Below are 16824 nucleotides of genomic sequence, written 5' to 3' on the forward strand. Positions count from 1 at the left end.
TTAACTGTTGGATTTTTAAGCATTTATTTTGATAGATCCAAGTGAAATAATCAGTTTTGTGATTTTCAGAGATTTTATTAAGATAATATACTTTTTTATTATTGTGATATATACTAAGGCCCTGAATGACTTTTTAGAGTGTACCTACATCAAGTATCTTTCGTCACATCATCTGCCTGATGTTACTTCAATATATAAATATGTTAAAAGAACTCATGTTGACTTCTGGTTTCACACTGGACACGAACAGCAGTCTCCTGAACAAATATCCTGTGCTTGTTTAACCCGAACATCAATCCCCGACCTCGTCCCCAAACAGACTTTCACTAACTTCCTCCTTTGAAGCTGTAATAATTACTACAGCCGCTAGAGGTCGCCGCCTAACAAAACAAACTTTAATATGGGTCGTAATCACTGCTTGCATTTTCAACCTTTATGGTTGTTTTTCCGATGGGGGTTAGTGATGTCTGGACACACAAATCTGATCTGATCACTTGTCAATAACAGTGCAGACAGTCTGTCTTCTGATCAGATCTGACAGATCTGATTTGCCTGCAGTCTAATCAAAGTCTTAGTGAACTAATCAGATGAAGGGTTAGTGCTTGGCACATACCACTGAAACCAACTGAAATTAAAATTAATTAGAGAACAGACACGTACTTCTGCTGCAAAAACAATTATGTGTGTGAAGTGTGCTTAAAGTAGATGAGTGGTGCAAAAATCCTTTTAGCACAACACTGTGGATTCAGGGGAACTGGTGAGACCCAAACATACAAATTCAAAACATTATTCGTTCCGATACGTATTTTCATGACTTTCTACAGCATTGTCGAGTGTTTTCTCCTCGGGCCCGTGTTCTTGTTCCGCGCCTGACATAATGTCTCTCATCCTTCTTTCTTCCCATCCTCCCTCGTCTTCAAACTTCGGAGTTTGTACTCATCTGGCTCCTTCCTGAGGTCTGAGAATGAGAACAAAGGCCTTTGTTTGAAATCACGAGGTCGAATGGAGGTCAGGCCAATAAAGGATCAAAGCATGTGTTCCCAGGCGCTGAGGAAGAACCGCTGCCTTTGATCTGCACCTTTCTGTGGACAGGATGGTGAACTGCTGCTCGCTGCTTTGGATCTGTGTTTACTTTACCTCAAGGGTACTTTTCTGGAAGAGAATTTTATATACTACGACACTGTGTAAGGAAAGAGAACAAGTGCAGGCACAGGGATTTGGCTAAGTAGAAAAAAATGAATCGGACTAACTTTGAAGCTCTAAGATACGAATACTTTGGATTTTCTTATTAACTAAACATGAATGGTAAGATTTCTGGGGTTAAAATAGCTTCTTCAAGGCTTGTTATCATGGATCATAGGCTCAGGTAGATGCAGTACTTCAGAGTACAACACGTGTTTCATAATAACACTTCAGAGCACTTCAGGTTTTGAGAGTAAGAGTTAAACCATTATATCTCTACAATGGCCATTATACGCTGCAGCGTGCAGTAGCTCACCACCCACATCAACAGATATACACACAATGGATAGGACAAGAAGGAAAAACACTGTTGATAAAAATAAAACAAAATTAACGTAATACAAAATTAACAAGTCAGGATAGAGAGAAAAGTGGAAAGATGAACTATATTCACACGTGTAACTCCCAGCCAGGGTATAGAGCAGTTACCTGGGTGCAGGGTGGAGACCATGGTGAGAAGATATAGGGTGAATTACCGGGATATGGATGTACGAATATGAAAAGAGCAGCCGGGTGAGGTAGTCCATACTATAAGGACTAGATGAACATACCATTACCTGGAGCTATAGGAGTGTGGTGCTAAACAGTTAAGAAAAAGTCTTTCGTTAGCGTAACTTTTAGATGTAGCTATATTTGCAATATTATACTGTGTTTAAAATATGCAATCAAGTAGAATCAGTATTCAAAAACTGCAAAGGAAGAAAGGAGAAGGTGCGTCTGCTCCACCAAAAGGACTGAGAACTAGAAATGGAGGTCCACTGTGGAGTATATTTAGTCTCAAAACCAGGAACATGAATGTGATACAAGTGCACAGGACTGTATCTGCAAGAACGAGTGCAAGCCAAACCTCACAGCTGCCCAAGACTCACTTTCTTCTGTTCTGTTCGTCTGTTAACTTTTGAGACTTTGGAGGCACTGATGAAATAGACAGAGGTTGATGTCTCTCTTCCTGTCCTTGTCTCTTATCAGACACATCATTTCCATGGGCTGATAGCATAAATAATGACCACAACTTTAAGGAAAGTACGTCAATGACAGCTTGTGTTATCCCCTAACCTGTCATGGTCCTGTCATTTCAGTTCCATTTTATGTGTTTTGTGTTTTTTCTAGAGTGGTGTCTTTCGCCCTGTTTCCAGCTTTCTGTTTCCCTCCTGTATTCTTTTGTGTTCCTCACCAGCCTGATTTTCCCTCTACACCTGTCTCGCATCTGTTTAATTAGCTCAGCCCTGTTCCCTCTGTGTTTCCAGCGCCTCGTTAGTTTGGTTTGTATTTAAGTCCAGTCTTTAGTTAAGTCTTCTGTAGAGTTCCCCTGTTCCTCGAGGTGCAGTTGATCCTGTATATAACCCCTTGAACTTCCTGCCTGCCATCTCCTGCATTTGGGTCTACCTTGTCTGCTCTCATCATGCATCGTGACACCACCCCTTGGAAGCTTTGAATATTCATGGTTAATTAATCACTAAAGCTTTAAAGCTCTAAAAATCGTATCCCAGATAGATCTACTGTATAAGTTTCATTCTTCAAATCTTCCAAAAATGTAACAAGCAGAATATCAAGTTAGGTTTACTTTCCAGCCACTATATGTAGGGAAGCTATAGCTCATCAGACATGCATTGTTTCAGAAATAGAAATGGAACAATACAACAAGGGATAAAGGGGGAAGAATAAGATGTCCTGGTTCGTGGCTCAGAAAGCCTGAATACCTCTTCCCACATTATCATTCTCTTTGTCTTTCCCATTCTGGCTCCTCAGTGCCTTCCATTTTTTAAAACATAAACTCATAGTTTGTGCAGCTCTCAACTGAAGTGCTGTCATTAAGCTGATACATTTCTCTTTCTCTTTGAGAAACATATCTTAACAAAGACGATGGCTTAATTTTGCCGCTGCTGAACTATTGCCTAAGATGTGCTGACAAAATTAGAGCTCATCTATTTCCAGCAGTTAGGCAGGCAGATTGTTTCACGCAATTATCTGCTTAGTGGGATGTATTGTAGCTGAAGATGTCTGTTTCTATTCAAACTTGTTCTCTTGTAGAAAAAAATCGTGTATGCGAAGGAAGAAAATATCCATACAATCTTAAAACTGCTGTCACTACTTCACTAAAACCAACATGAATTAGCATTTGGTAGAAGAGCACTTCCCATCTGAGCAAACAGGTCCTGCACCTGGAGAGAGGCTAAATGCCTCTCTGTCAGGCTGTCATAACCCAGTTAGACAAATGTTTTGGAGGTGGTATGCAGGAAGTCGTGCAGCTTCTAGGTCTGAAGGGGGCTGCCCACTCTCAAGGCTTTTGACACCTACAGCCTCATTTAAGGTGTCACAAGCATTGCACGCCAACTACTTTCCCAAAAGTCCAGTCTGGATTGCTCATTGCACCATCGTATTCTGCAAGACCCAAAGGATTCACAGAAGTCTCTCTGAGTGGATGGAGAAAACCTGTCCATCTGTTTGGGCTCTAAACAGGGAACCTACTAGAGACCCCATAAGCAGTAGGTGACTGAGGTGTAATTTGGATTGCCCAAACTCTGGTAAAAACTACTTCATATCTGTAGGTGTCCCCCCCTTAAATGCTTTGTTACAGAGGTGGCTCGACCTGGAGTGCTATTTTCAGCAGCACAGATGCTACTGAAGGATCATTGAAATATTTTGGATTATAGAGAGGTGAAGTCACGCCATTTCTGTTGGACCACCATGGAACTTTCAGAAAAACCTGTACAGTAGTGAATGGCGAGAAAGAAATACATTTTTGATCCTGTTTGAATTGTGCCATGGATTACACATGATAGGTGAAAGTACGTAATGAGTGAAAATACATAATTAGAAAGACTACACAACTAACAGTCGCGTAAGTGACTTTTCTCTGCCGAGGTGACGGCCATGTTGGTGTTGGTGTATATTGAGCTAGACGATGCAGTTCACTGAGCTGCTTTACACAACTAGATGGTATTACTATCTTTATGACAAACTGTGGCTTTCTTGGCTTGGAAAATTGGGTTTTATTTTTTATTGGCAAACATCATGTGTAATTCGGGGCTCAATTCAATTTCAACAGGATCAAAAACGTATTTGTCTCTCCCAATAGATAAGGTCCCATGGGGCAGAACTGAGAGAAAAGGGCACACTTACAAATCTGTCTGCGACTTCAGGAGGACAGACAGCACCATGGATTTATCAATGAATAGCACTGTTATTTCAGAGCCATGGTCAGGGCCAAAGATGTTAACCTGCACAAACCTCAGTTAGATAAAGGATCAGTGAATCAACTAATTCAACTAAAGAATCCGTCTGCCCCTGCACCCTCTTTAATACTGAGGGGTGGAGAGGACGGATTGGAAAGAAAACAAGGGGGATAGTTTTAGGACATATTGCTAACAAGGGGGATTGCATCCGTTCTCACCCCCCTCTCAGTTCATCTACTTCCTATTTGTCTTAAGATTTCACCCAAGCAGATTTTTACAAAGCTTGGACGGAGGATGGGTCTCAGCCCAGAACAGACCCGAATAACTTTTAGTGCTGATCCGTATAAAAAGACGGATCCGGCAGACATTGCTAGATAAGGCATTTTTAGACATTTTTTGTTAATTTCTCGGGGAATAAGCTTCGGAGTAGTTTTCCGCCACTTTTTCTGGTAGACCAATTAAGACACCACTTGGCAAGCAGCCGTGATTGATGACCAGAAGCCTTTTTTAAAAAACATTTTTTCTTCTTTCATGTTTGTCCAACTTTATAAAGTCCATCTACACTTTTCCAAGCCACTTTTCTGCCTCAGACAATCAAGCGGAGTGGATGATTGAGTCCGCTCTGCAAAGACTTCATAGACAAGAGAACGCTACCGAGTTCCGATCCAAAGTAATCCAAAGTTTTCTTTCAAGACTTGACTATCTTGTAGATTTCCTCCTCATGTATTCAGTTCTTCATCTCTTCCTGCTGCTACGTCTTCCCCCCTGGGTGACCTGTTCCTTTATCTGTTAAATCTTTTGCTACACAAGCTTTTTTTCTGTCTTGTTCTCACAGATTTCAGCCCCATACTGGGCCTAACTGTCTAATGACTATACCACTGGTTAAATGCAGTGTAGTGAGTTTGGGTGCATTTCGGATGGAATCAGTAGAGCAGAGATTTTTTATAAAAAACTTTTGTTCAGTAGGCTTCAGTCATGCTGTCATCTTATCAGCACATCATTGTGGTACAACAGAAGACTGAAGTGTGGAGACAGCAGCAGAGGACGCTCTATGTCTTTCTTCAGCATGGCCTGACCTGAAATCTTATAATAGAGCAATGTGTGTTAAAAGCTCTCTCCATTTCCACCCCTCCTCCTCTGCAGACTGTAAGGGATTCACACCAACTTCATTCAACATTTGTTTTGCTTGCACCATCAAACTCTGTCACCATCATGAAGCGTGATATTTGAGGAGGAGTCAGGCCGGAGCACTAAGCCCCTCCCGAACGGGAGAAAAGAGAGGCTTGTTAAATCACTTCTTGTCACGCAAGCCTCCACTTCTTTATTTATTTATTTATGACTTTGTCGCAGCAAACTGGGCCGTTTTCATCACTACTGCTGGCTTCCTCTGCAACCTATGGACTGTTATGTGAACCTAAACAATCATGAAACAGGCTGATGGTACATGTTATTTTTTTTTTTTTTTATCTTTAAACTCTAATGAACTGCCTTTACAGATTATTTTTAATGAGAAAAATATTTTGCATTGTTTATTTCTCACCTCACAATCACCTGTTCTTTCAAGGTCTGTGTTTTAAAAAGACCTTTGAAACATACAATACAGACAACACCACATAACACACTTAATTCAGCTTAAGCCCCGCTATCGTGTGTGTGTGTGTGTGTGTGTGTGTATGTGTGTGTGTGTGTGTGTGTGTGTGTGTGTGTGTGTTGTGAAATAACTAATAATACAATTTATCTTTCAAAATAAAATAATTGTCAACAGAGGAAATGAGGCAATACAGGTAAAAATGCTCTAAACCAGGGTTGTACAAACCCTTTTCCCTGGAGGACCAAAACTGAAACTTAATGTTGGACCACGGACAAAAAGCAAACATATGGAAGCCCACTTCTGTCAATTAAAGAAAATAAATGGATGAAAACTATCTTACTTTCCCATAGCAAGTCATTATTATGAGATAAATGTTAAATTTTATCTAATTATTATGACTTTATATGTCATGATTGATTTTTTAATCTCATGATTTGAACTTTTTATTTCATCATTTTACTTTTTATCTTTAATTTTACCTCAATTTCATCTTTTTTTTTTTTATCTAATAATTGTGACTTTTTATTTCATAACAATGACTTATTGTGGGAATATTTTACGTTAAAGGAATATTTTTTTCATCAAGCTTAGTTTTCATCTCTCTTTTAATCTTTAACTGGTTGAAATGTTCTTCCATACAAATACCTGTTGTATTATTGAGATAAGAAATAGTACTAGGATCCTAAAACCCCTTAATTGACAGACTTGATTATGGGGAAAAAAAGGGATCCTTCATATTCAAAGAGTAAAAAATAAAACAGCATTAACAATGATTTAATTTAAATGTTTGGGGAGCCCTGTCCTTAACTGTCCGCCGTCTACAATGGTTAGAACGCACACACACAATCAGTCATTGTCCATCAGGCGTTGATTCATGAGCTATTAACTACTAATGGTGATTTTCTGACCACCAGGGGAGGTAGCCACGGCAAAAAAAACGAAAACAAAAAAAAAAACAACTAAGTAACATTTAAGGCTAATAGCTTTCTATATTAAACTGCATTTCTTCATCTAAGTGTACGTTATTTGCTCAGGGGCTCAGTGAGTCAGCTTTGCATTTAACAGACTAACAGGGTTGATCCCTGTAGGCTAATGTAAGTACATACTATAGGACAAAGCCATTAGAGCAAAGATGTTGCAATATTATAGTGCTGCTAATTATACGTATTTCAGTCACACTTGATGCCATTAAATGAGAGTAATGGCACGAAGATTAAATAGTCTAAATAATGTTGACACACCAAAAAATAGTTTCTCTTTCTCTTAAAATTAGCATTTTATTTGTGTTATCTGTATTTTCATCATCCCCCCTATCTTTCCCTTTTGACTCTTCACTTTTCTGCTTGCACTGTTGTCGTATTTCCTCGACCCAACTGCTTCACCACATCTTCTCTATCCCATCCTCTTCCTCTCCTCTCTCATGATCTATTTCTTGAAGGCTCCTTGTGTCATCACTCTCAGACGCTGTTTGAACAGTTTGTATGTCATAATGCAGCAACATCCAACACATTGTGACCCTCTCCCCCCAGACCTCTCTATAAAGTGAGTCACAGTGTATGTAACTTATACTATAGATGCCCCAGGCTCTGGGGGTGCGCAGCAAGTCACTTTAAATTCCTTGTTTGCTTTGAAAGATTCCTATATAGGAGAAGCAGGGTGGAGTTGCTATAGCTTACAGATAATAATTGGAAGAAACTGTAACTGTAATGATTCCTGCAGGGAATTTTGAAGAGAAAAAAAGTATGTGTCCATTTTTCATATAAAGTAGTTAACTGTAATTCTTCACTCCATTGGCAGACTATATAAAGATATCTACTCATCCAGCATAATCAGAGCCATAATCACATGATCATTATATCCATAGATGACCTTTTTCAGTATAGAGTGAAAGTGGGAGGATAAATGCAAAGGAAAAAAAAAATGCTGAGAGGAGTAAGGTGGCAGAGCATGTGGCACCAGAAATAGCTGTTGGTGACACTGTTGGAGCAAAGCCCGTAGCAACAGAAGGGTGGAGAGCGGTGTGTGTCCTTGTGCAGATCTGCTCGGTAAGGGTTGGTGGGGTCCAATTAAATACTGTAAAAATCGTCCCACAAAAAGGTCTGAGAGAATACGTAGGTGGACCTCCTAATCAGTGCCGAATTTTTATGCAAATTTAATTTCTTGTTTCGTGATCATTCTTTACAGCGCTGGCATTCACAGTATTTTCTCAACAATGACAAGTGCTTTGAGTCATTTGAGTTTTTTTCAGGCCTTATGTGTTTGCACAAGTAACCAAACAATAAGACACATCAAATGTCAGTGATAAACAAAAGGGATTGTGCTGGTGGGAAACACAGAATTATTTGGCATCTCATAAAAAAAAAAAAATAATAAAATAACTCAAACATATTTAAGCCTGCTAGATCTGGATTTTTATTTGGATCCACATCCAACTTTTTATCCATACTCACTCACAGATACCAGCCACCTACATATGCCTGCTGTTTTTCATCAAGACCAATACAATATTCCCTGAGACATTAAGTTAAAAGGGTCTATTCTGGGCCGAGACCCAGCCTCCATCCAGGTTCCCAGCAATCTGTTAGGTAGTTTTTGTGTAATCCTGCTGACAAACCAACAAACCAACAGACAAAGGTGAAAACTTAACCTGCATGGTGGAGGTAAAAAATTATTATTAGTAGTATTTTGATTTATATTCGTGCTGCATGCTATGTTATGCCATGTTTAATTACTTTCACAGTGAGTCATATTATCATCATCACAACCTTAAATAGCTGGGTAACAGCTGTAACAGCTAATCCAAGGGATCAATGATGAAAATGACTCAACAAACAATGAGAAGCCAAACTAGCTTTTCCGAATTATTAATTGGTATCGCTCTGATTACTTATCAAATCGGTATAATTAGAGATTTTAAGTAAAACGAAGTATGCAAATATATAAAATAATAAATTAAAAGCATCAAGCCAAAGATTCAATTAAGGTCTGTAATCAGCTTTTGTTGGCTGAGTGGGCAGAACCGGCATGATTAGAAGTCTAATTAATGTTCACAACCTGTGACAACAAAATTAAAAAGAGATCTGAGCACCGCCGAGAATAAAACGTCATGTTACACATGTCGTATGTACAGTACTGTAGAGTAACTGTAACAAAAGGAGTGATTATTTTTCAGGATTTTCTTGTTGAATTGTTTAAAGTCGCATAGCGTTGACTACACTTCCAAAACAATGCCTCTAACTTGATCCGATTGCTTAATTAATAATATAAATGTTTGTTGTTGTTTTTTTTGGTAAATAAAAAAATACTTCATTTTTGGTCTACATTAAGTAAGATGGTATACTCTGCATTATAAACCCATTCACCAGAATACATGTTGGTAATGCTTCTGTAAACCATGGATATATTGAAACTTTAAGTTGCAACTTTGCATTTTTTTATGGTCAGTTTTCCATTTTAGTCTGACGATGCTGGTTAGGTTTAGGTACAAATACCGCTTGGTTAGGGTTAGGAAAAAATCATGTTTGGCTAACCTGTCGACACAAACAAAAAAGCGTTACAATCACTTGACTTTCAAAACGTTGTGCATCATATTGTGGCAATAGCCTTAAAATGCAGAACGTTTTTGGCAGCATGCACATCCAAAAACAATGAAACACCTGGTGCTGGACAGGGACAAGAGTCAAAAATACGAGTCCACACCCTAGATGAATGCTCCCGCTAACATTTATCACCTCCAAATGTGACATTCTGGGCCCAAGCCATTCTTCAGACATGTCTTAAATTCCCAGTTAAGTACATCACATTTGACAATGTTAAATTAATCATCACACAACAGCGCTGCCCTGGATCAGTGTAAGCTAACATCAGTTTTGCAGAATGAGATACTGCAAAGATCAAAATCCTGGAAATGCATAAATCTGGATGTCATTTATGAAGCCAAACATATCATATGATATCTGAACTATTTAACTGAACCATTATGACCACTTAAACTGATATGATGCATAACTCACCATTATGCATACGTATTTTAAGTACTTTCTCATTTCAGAAAATGTGTCAAAACGATTTCAAAATTATTATCGGCATTCTTAAAGCTCACATCGATCAAAACCAGACTGGGCATGTTTTTTTGCTTTTTTTTTTGTTTTCCAGATTCTTACTCTTTCTGCCCTTCTGCACACATCTGTCTCTGTGCCTGCATGTGAGAGACTGAGTTGGAAGTGCAAATTATCCTCTCAGCATGCCCTTGCCCTTGTAGCCCTGTTTTGATTCCTCTGCCCTACCCCCCCTTTCAGACTCTTTTCACTTCCTTCTCCTTCCCTCCTTTTAATTTCCCACTCCACAGTACGCTGGACAGGTTCCGTCTTTATCATAAGCGCCATTTAATCTGCTTTGGAAAATACATTGTACACAACTGGAAGGCCCTAATTGATTTATACAATGTAATTACTCCATTCTCGATCGTCTCATAAACGACAAACCTGGTCCCAGAGCCACTAATTAGAAGGGAACAGGATTTGCGGCTAATATAATTCATTATTTCCAAATTAGAGCCAGATAAGTTGTCACAATATAATGATCAGGCAAATGAACGCAGTTGTTTTCTGCTGTTGGGCCTCTTGTTTTGTTCTGAAAAGAATGCTGTTCACAGTGTTTGCCTCTCAAGCTGGCTCCCCTGGGCCATGCTCTTTGGGCATGCTTGCTAGGAAATACAACGACATGGTTCTTTGTTTTTTCCATTTCTTTGGGGCATCATGGCTAAATGCATGGTGAACTCTTTGTGCGACCTTGCAACCTGCTTCAGTGTCTCTCAGTGCTGAAGGTTTGGATCTGATTTACAATGAAATTAACATACATCCGAAGTAGTATTTCAGATTTTTTTATACAATCATTCATAGAACTATATTTCGTGTGAATAAAAACTGTATTGACGTTAGTGATGTCGCTTTTAATTCAAAGTTCAAATTAAAAAAAAAAATGTGATAATGACCTTGCTAAATTCAAAATTCGTTTTCGACATTGAGCCCAACAGTCCATGTGTTGGCTTGTTTGAACAATACACTCTACTGTCACTCTAATCTATTGCACGCGCTGTTGCCTTATCAGGAAACTCAGCTATTGTTTATCTCTTTGTTAACGTGAAAAGGGGAAACGAGGCGTGTTCAACAGATGATCAGGATAATGAGCAGTGTGATGAGTGTGTGGAAACTTCTTAGATTCTTGTGCTATGAAAACGTGCTGTTAAATTGTGGATTTAAGGTAAGACTACTGACTGACTTTGAAAAATGTGACTGCAGCAACTGTTTGGCAGCCAGTTGGCAACCACCTGCAGCAACCAGACAACAACTTGACTGGTTTAAAGAGGTGGCAGTTTGTCAGATGTCATAAAGCTCATTACCTTATTGTATGTTGAACTGAAGTGTGATGCACAGATAAGTGAGCCATTCATTCTAAGTATGACATGATAATAATACATTTTTTGATTTATAAGGATCCCCATTAGCTGTGCCCTGAAGCATGGCTACACTAGGGTCCATATTAAAAACATATAGACATGCATAAAGACATTTTTAATATAAATTGAACATTACAGTTCAGGCAAATGTTTTTAAACACTGATTTAAACATTGATTTCTTTGTCTATTTTGTCAAAAGCAGTGGTAAAGAATTCCAGGTTTCTATTGTTCTATATACTACTATGCCTTTAGTGATATTGGAAAGTGGAAAACAGCCTGTATGCAGGCATATGTATACAACTATAAGTTGTCAGTTAAAGCGAAAGTGCATGCTATTGACCTTGGTGCCATATGAACACTGGAAACCAAGATGTGCTGCCTAATTCTGTGCTGGAGTTTACTGAAATATATTTTGTGGTATGCGCCCTGAGAATTTGTAGTGAAATTTACATAATGTCTACACAAGACACCGTACAGCCCAGTCGCCTAAGTCAGGACATCTCCAGCCGTGTTTGTGGCGACCAAAGCAGGAATTTTAAGCCAAAACATGATGCTTTCCTAACCCTAACCATGTAGTTTTTGTGCCTTAAACTAACCAGACCATAAGCACAGTTTTGTCACAACATAATATTGAAAATGTAACCCAAAGAAACGTTAAGTTGCAACGTAAAGAAGTATAACGTTTCAACATATCTGCGGGCGGCAGAAACATCATTTCAAACGATTAATTCTGGTGATTGGGTTGATATATACGAATGCCATGTGAGGGAAAGTCAGTTTTGTAACATTAAAGTTGCAGTCTTGAAGCCCCAGTAAAGCATAAAAATCTCAGCACAGCAAAATGTTACTGTATACTTGAGGTGTCCTTGAACAAGGCACATAACCCCCGACTGTTACAGAGAGATGCTCAACAGCAGCAGGTTGTAGTTGTACTAGGTGAGAATGAATCGAACAGCTTGAGTGTAATCTTGTTGCAAAAGAGCCTCGGATGCTCAGTCAACCTTCTCTGGATAAGGAGGAGACAGTTGTAATTCCAATAAGTGTCTCATATTCAAAGATGCATGCCTGTGTTTTTGTGTTGCATGCACAAATATGCACGTCACACATTAGCGCTGGTGATTACACCAGCGTGTTGTGCGTGTGTGTGTGTGCAAGACAGGGAAAACTAATTCGTTCTATGCCTGATGTTTAGGCTATTAGAACAAACAGCCATGGGGGTGTGGCTGTCAACACTCATTAGCGCGGCTGTCACCTTCGCCACTCCAATAATTACTGCCACCGTAAAGCCACCAGCACCACCACAGTCAGCACGCAGCTACCTGGGATAGCATTAGCCCACTTCTGTACAGCCACTTGGGCCTGTCAATTAACGTGAGTCACAACAGATTTACTCGCATGAGAATGTCCTTTTTTAATGTCCCGGTGAGAGACGGGCTATTTCGCAGCAGTGTGGGGTCGTCAGCGGCCGTGATGTTCTTTCATTTTCCTGTCAACTTCAATGAGTGTACACGTTGGGCCATGTGCCGTGTGTGCTCATACTGTGTGTATTTTGAAAAAGGATTATGCTTGATTTTTTGTTTATATTTCAGGGCACAAACAATTTGTTGCCGTTTGTCGTGTTTGTCAGTCGAGTTTTCTCAGTTAAAATCAAGATAATATTCAGCCCTGCCACCAGAATAAAATGTTGTCATTTTATGTTTCTCTAAAAGTTTAATTTGTACTTCCAGAAGGAGGAGGAGATGGCGGTGGCGAGACAGCTAGGCTGCCGACTGAGAGACCACTGCCAAACAAGTCAAGCCAAAACATGGTCATTTCCTAACCCTAACATAGTGGGGTTTTTTTTTTTTTGCCTAAACCTAACCAGACCATGAGCACAGCACAACATACATTTTTTTTTTTCTGCGAAACCACAGGTAAGTTAAAGCTATCCATTTGTTTACGTTGCAACTCAATGTATGTTTAGGTTCAGTTTGCCTTTTCTCTGTTGTCACAATGCTGTGCTTGTGCGCTGGTTAAGTTTAGGTGAAAAAAAGAAAAAAACGTGGTTAGGGTTAGGACTAGACCATGTTTAGGCTTGTTTTGATCACCACAAACAGGGCTGGGGATGGCCGGACTTCCTGGGAAAAACATGCAGTTGTGGTCGCCATAAACATGGTCGGATTCACGTTTACAAATATCAAAACACAGTCTCAAACCGCTGTCGCCCGTTTCGCAGCCTTGTCGCCTGTAACTCCACCACTTGTGAAAGTCAGGTAATAAAAATGTAATACACATGTGATATGGTACGTTTTGTACAAATGTCAATACGGTACATTGCCTATGACATGTATTCACTGGGATGTACCTGTGGTTTGCAGAAACGTTAACTGCCAACATTATATCCTGGCAACCAGGCTGCAAAGAAATATTAAATTGCAAAATAAAGACACATAAAGTTTCAAAGTATCCTCGGTTTGCCGAAAAATACACTGCCAACATTTATTCTGGCAACTGGGTTGATAATATTCGGTGTGCGTAAGAATGACAGTCCTGGATATGTCAAACCCTTCCCGTTACCATTTAATAAAAGCCTAATCCATTTCTCAATTACTGTGTCATTTTCATAATAACTTTTATGAATTTCCTGTGCTCACATTTCACAGTTCTTGTGTTTTAATAATAATTCTGTCATTTTATTACAGATCTCTTTAAGAACTTGAAGAATGTTAATATGGACAAACCATGGAGGAGAATCAGCCAACAGGAACATTAAATCTCTTTGTAATTCCTTCTGTTTAATATGTACTTAAAAAGACAGAAAGACTGAATGTAATGTAACCAGTTCTCCCCCCGCAACAGGTCCTCTATCCTCCGGTAGTCCTTTTCAAAGACATAGTAGTGGTTCGTCCCTTTATTTTTCCTACTCTGAGGTTTTTATATTCCATTCTGCTTCACATTAGCAGCACAACAAATGCTGCAGATGTGTTACTTCATTTTATTTATTTTTTTATTCATAAAGTAGGAGACAGCATTTGACTTTGGCAAAGCTGTGTGGTCTTGTTTACCCAGTTATTGTTTTGCAAGGCGTGCACCGAGCACGTTTAGTTCTTGTAATTTGACATTTCTAATATGCATGTTCTCAATTGTTATGGAATAATTGGTTGGCTGTAATGTGCTGGATGCTGGGTGCTCTAACTACAGTGCACCATGAATACCAATGTGGCTTTTTCCCAGCATGAAGAGACGTGCAGGCACATTGTTGTTGTCAGGCGCTAAACATTTGGCTTTCAACGGGAATTATACAACAGAAATATATTTACAGGAAGACAAAATGTTTCTGTTAAACTAGTATGTACTGCTGTTTCCTTCTGTTGTACTTGAAATCAGATTTGGACCAGTTTTAATAACCTTGCAATAACCAATCTCATGTATTGTCAGCAGCATTAAAAGCCATTGATTGTCAGTTAAAGTGGCTCCTGAACAGTGGCCCCCGTAGCCACAAGTGGTTATTACAATGACACATTGAATTTTCCTGTATTTCTTCACTCAAAAACTTACGTAAGCTGGCTGTAAATCTACTCTATATACCATGACATTGGCAGTGAGAGAGAGAGAGAGAGAGAGAGAGAGAGAGAGAGAGAGCTCAGGGTAAAACAGGCCAACCAGGCTGGAAGAGAAGAACCAAGGAGAGGTCGATCCAGGGTCGGTGAAGGCCCTGCGGCCATGGATCCTTCTCTAGGAGGACAGACACTGATAAGGCCCAGGTAGCTCATACAGTGCCGAGGTTTAAGAGGGCACCAAGATAACAGCCTGCTGATAGGACCAACCAACGCAGCTGGACTGCAGATAAGAGGCAAGGACTTGTTGCCCTCGACAGGAACAAGACTTCTAATTTGTGCGGGACTTGCACTGGTATTTTGTGGCGCCAGCATTTCAGTTTTTGGTGTTTTTTTGTGGTATAAAATCCTTTAATCAGTAGCAGGCTGATTTTCTGTGATCCCCTGAATACATTAATATATCGTAATACTTTTGTGGTTTCATTTATTCGTTTGTTAGTAATTTAATTGTTATTCATTCATATAATTTATTTTTTAATAAATTATCTCTCTTTTTTTTTGGCATCCTGTGCTACCTTTTCAACAATTTTTTTCTTCACATTGAAAAATAAATCTTTATTCTGCCCTAATTTTTAAATGCAACATGTAACTATTCTATTTTTAAGCATTATTAAAGGTGCACTATGTAGTTTGGGAAAATAAATTCAAACCCAGAAATATAAAATTTACAATATTAATAAGGTCATAGGTCATTATAATACAAACTATGAAATATTTATTTTATATATTTCCATAACCAAATAAACAAGATGTCCTCATAGGGGAAGGAGGTCCCCAGAACGCTGTGTGAAGCTAGAAGGGTCCTCCAAATATACTGTAAGTAGCACCATAAAATAAAGTTTGTTTATTCAGTAAGTTCAGTTGTGAAAATCAATGAATGAACATGGATTATAAGTTCTTCCCCGAAACATTAAACATTAATTTATAGTTATTGCACTGAAATGCTTTATAAACCATTTATTAAGCAATGTAACTGTTCAGCTACAACGTTTTAATGATGTTTATAGAAGAACTACACAGTATTTATTAATACAAAGTATTATAAACATCAGTTGAATAGCTGAAACAATTTAATTTTGTGAAATAACTATCAACTTAAGTGTAATTACCTAGAAATTGACCATTACTTATTAGTGGTTATTATAAAGTGTTACTGTATTTTGTTTAAGGTGTTTCCAGCCTCCAATAGTGAGGTCAGAAGAAACACTGAAGGCTTTGTAAAGGAAAGATTAAATGATTTTGTCAGCTTCGATCCATAAAGACCTGCATTGATATTATCAGCCTGATTTCTGCTGGTTTAATATTATGTGTATTATTTATGACACAGCTGTGTGTGGTTTACACACTTCTGCCCAGAGGCGTGATGAACCTGAACGCTGCTCTTTTACCTTTCCCTTTTATTGTGCATCAGCTGCAACACAGTAGTCAGGCCTCCATATGCAGCCCCAAGGACAAAAGACAATAGACAGGAAATGTTTCATTTCGGAGAGACGCGCGCTCCTTCTCTGATCTCTCCCGTTTAGCATTCGTCTCACTCTGCGCGCTCTTTTCTGCAAACTGTGCTGCCGTTGTTTGAAGTCAACCCGGGCTGCTGACCGCCTTGTTAGCTTAATAGTTTGGATGTGCAATTTAGGAGTGATTTATCACCAGCCCCTGACGCAGCCTCCCCACGTACTCGCAGCTTTTGTCGTTTATTTTTTTATTTTTCGTTTCATGACAAATTGCAGCAGGTGGTGTGCGTTCAGCTCGATCAACACTTA

This window comes from Pagrus pagrus (assembly GCF_965226575.1).
Source record: "Pagrus pagrus genome assembly, chromosome: 9".
NCBI lineage: Eukaryota > Metazoa > Chordata > Actinopteri > Spariformes > Sparidae > Pagrus > Pagrus pagrus.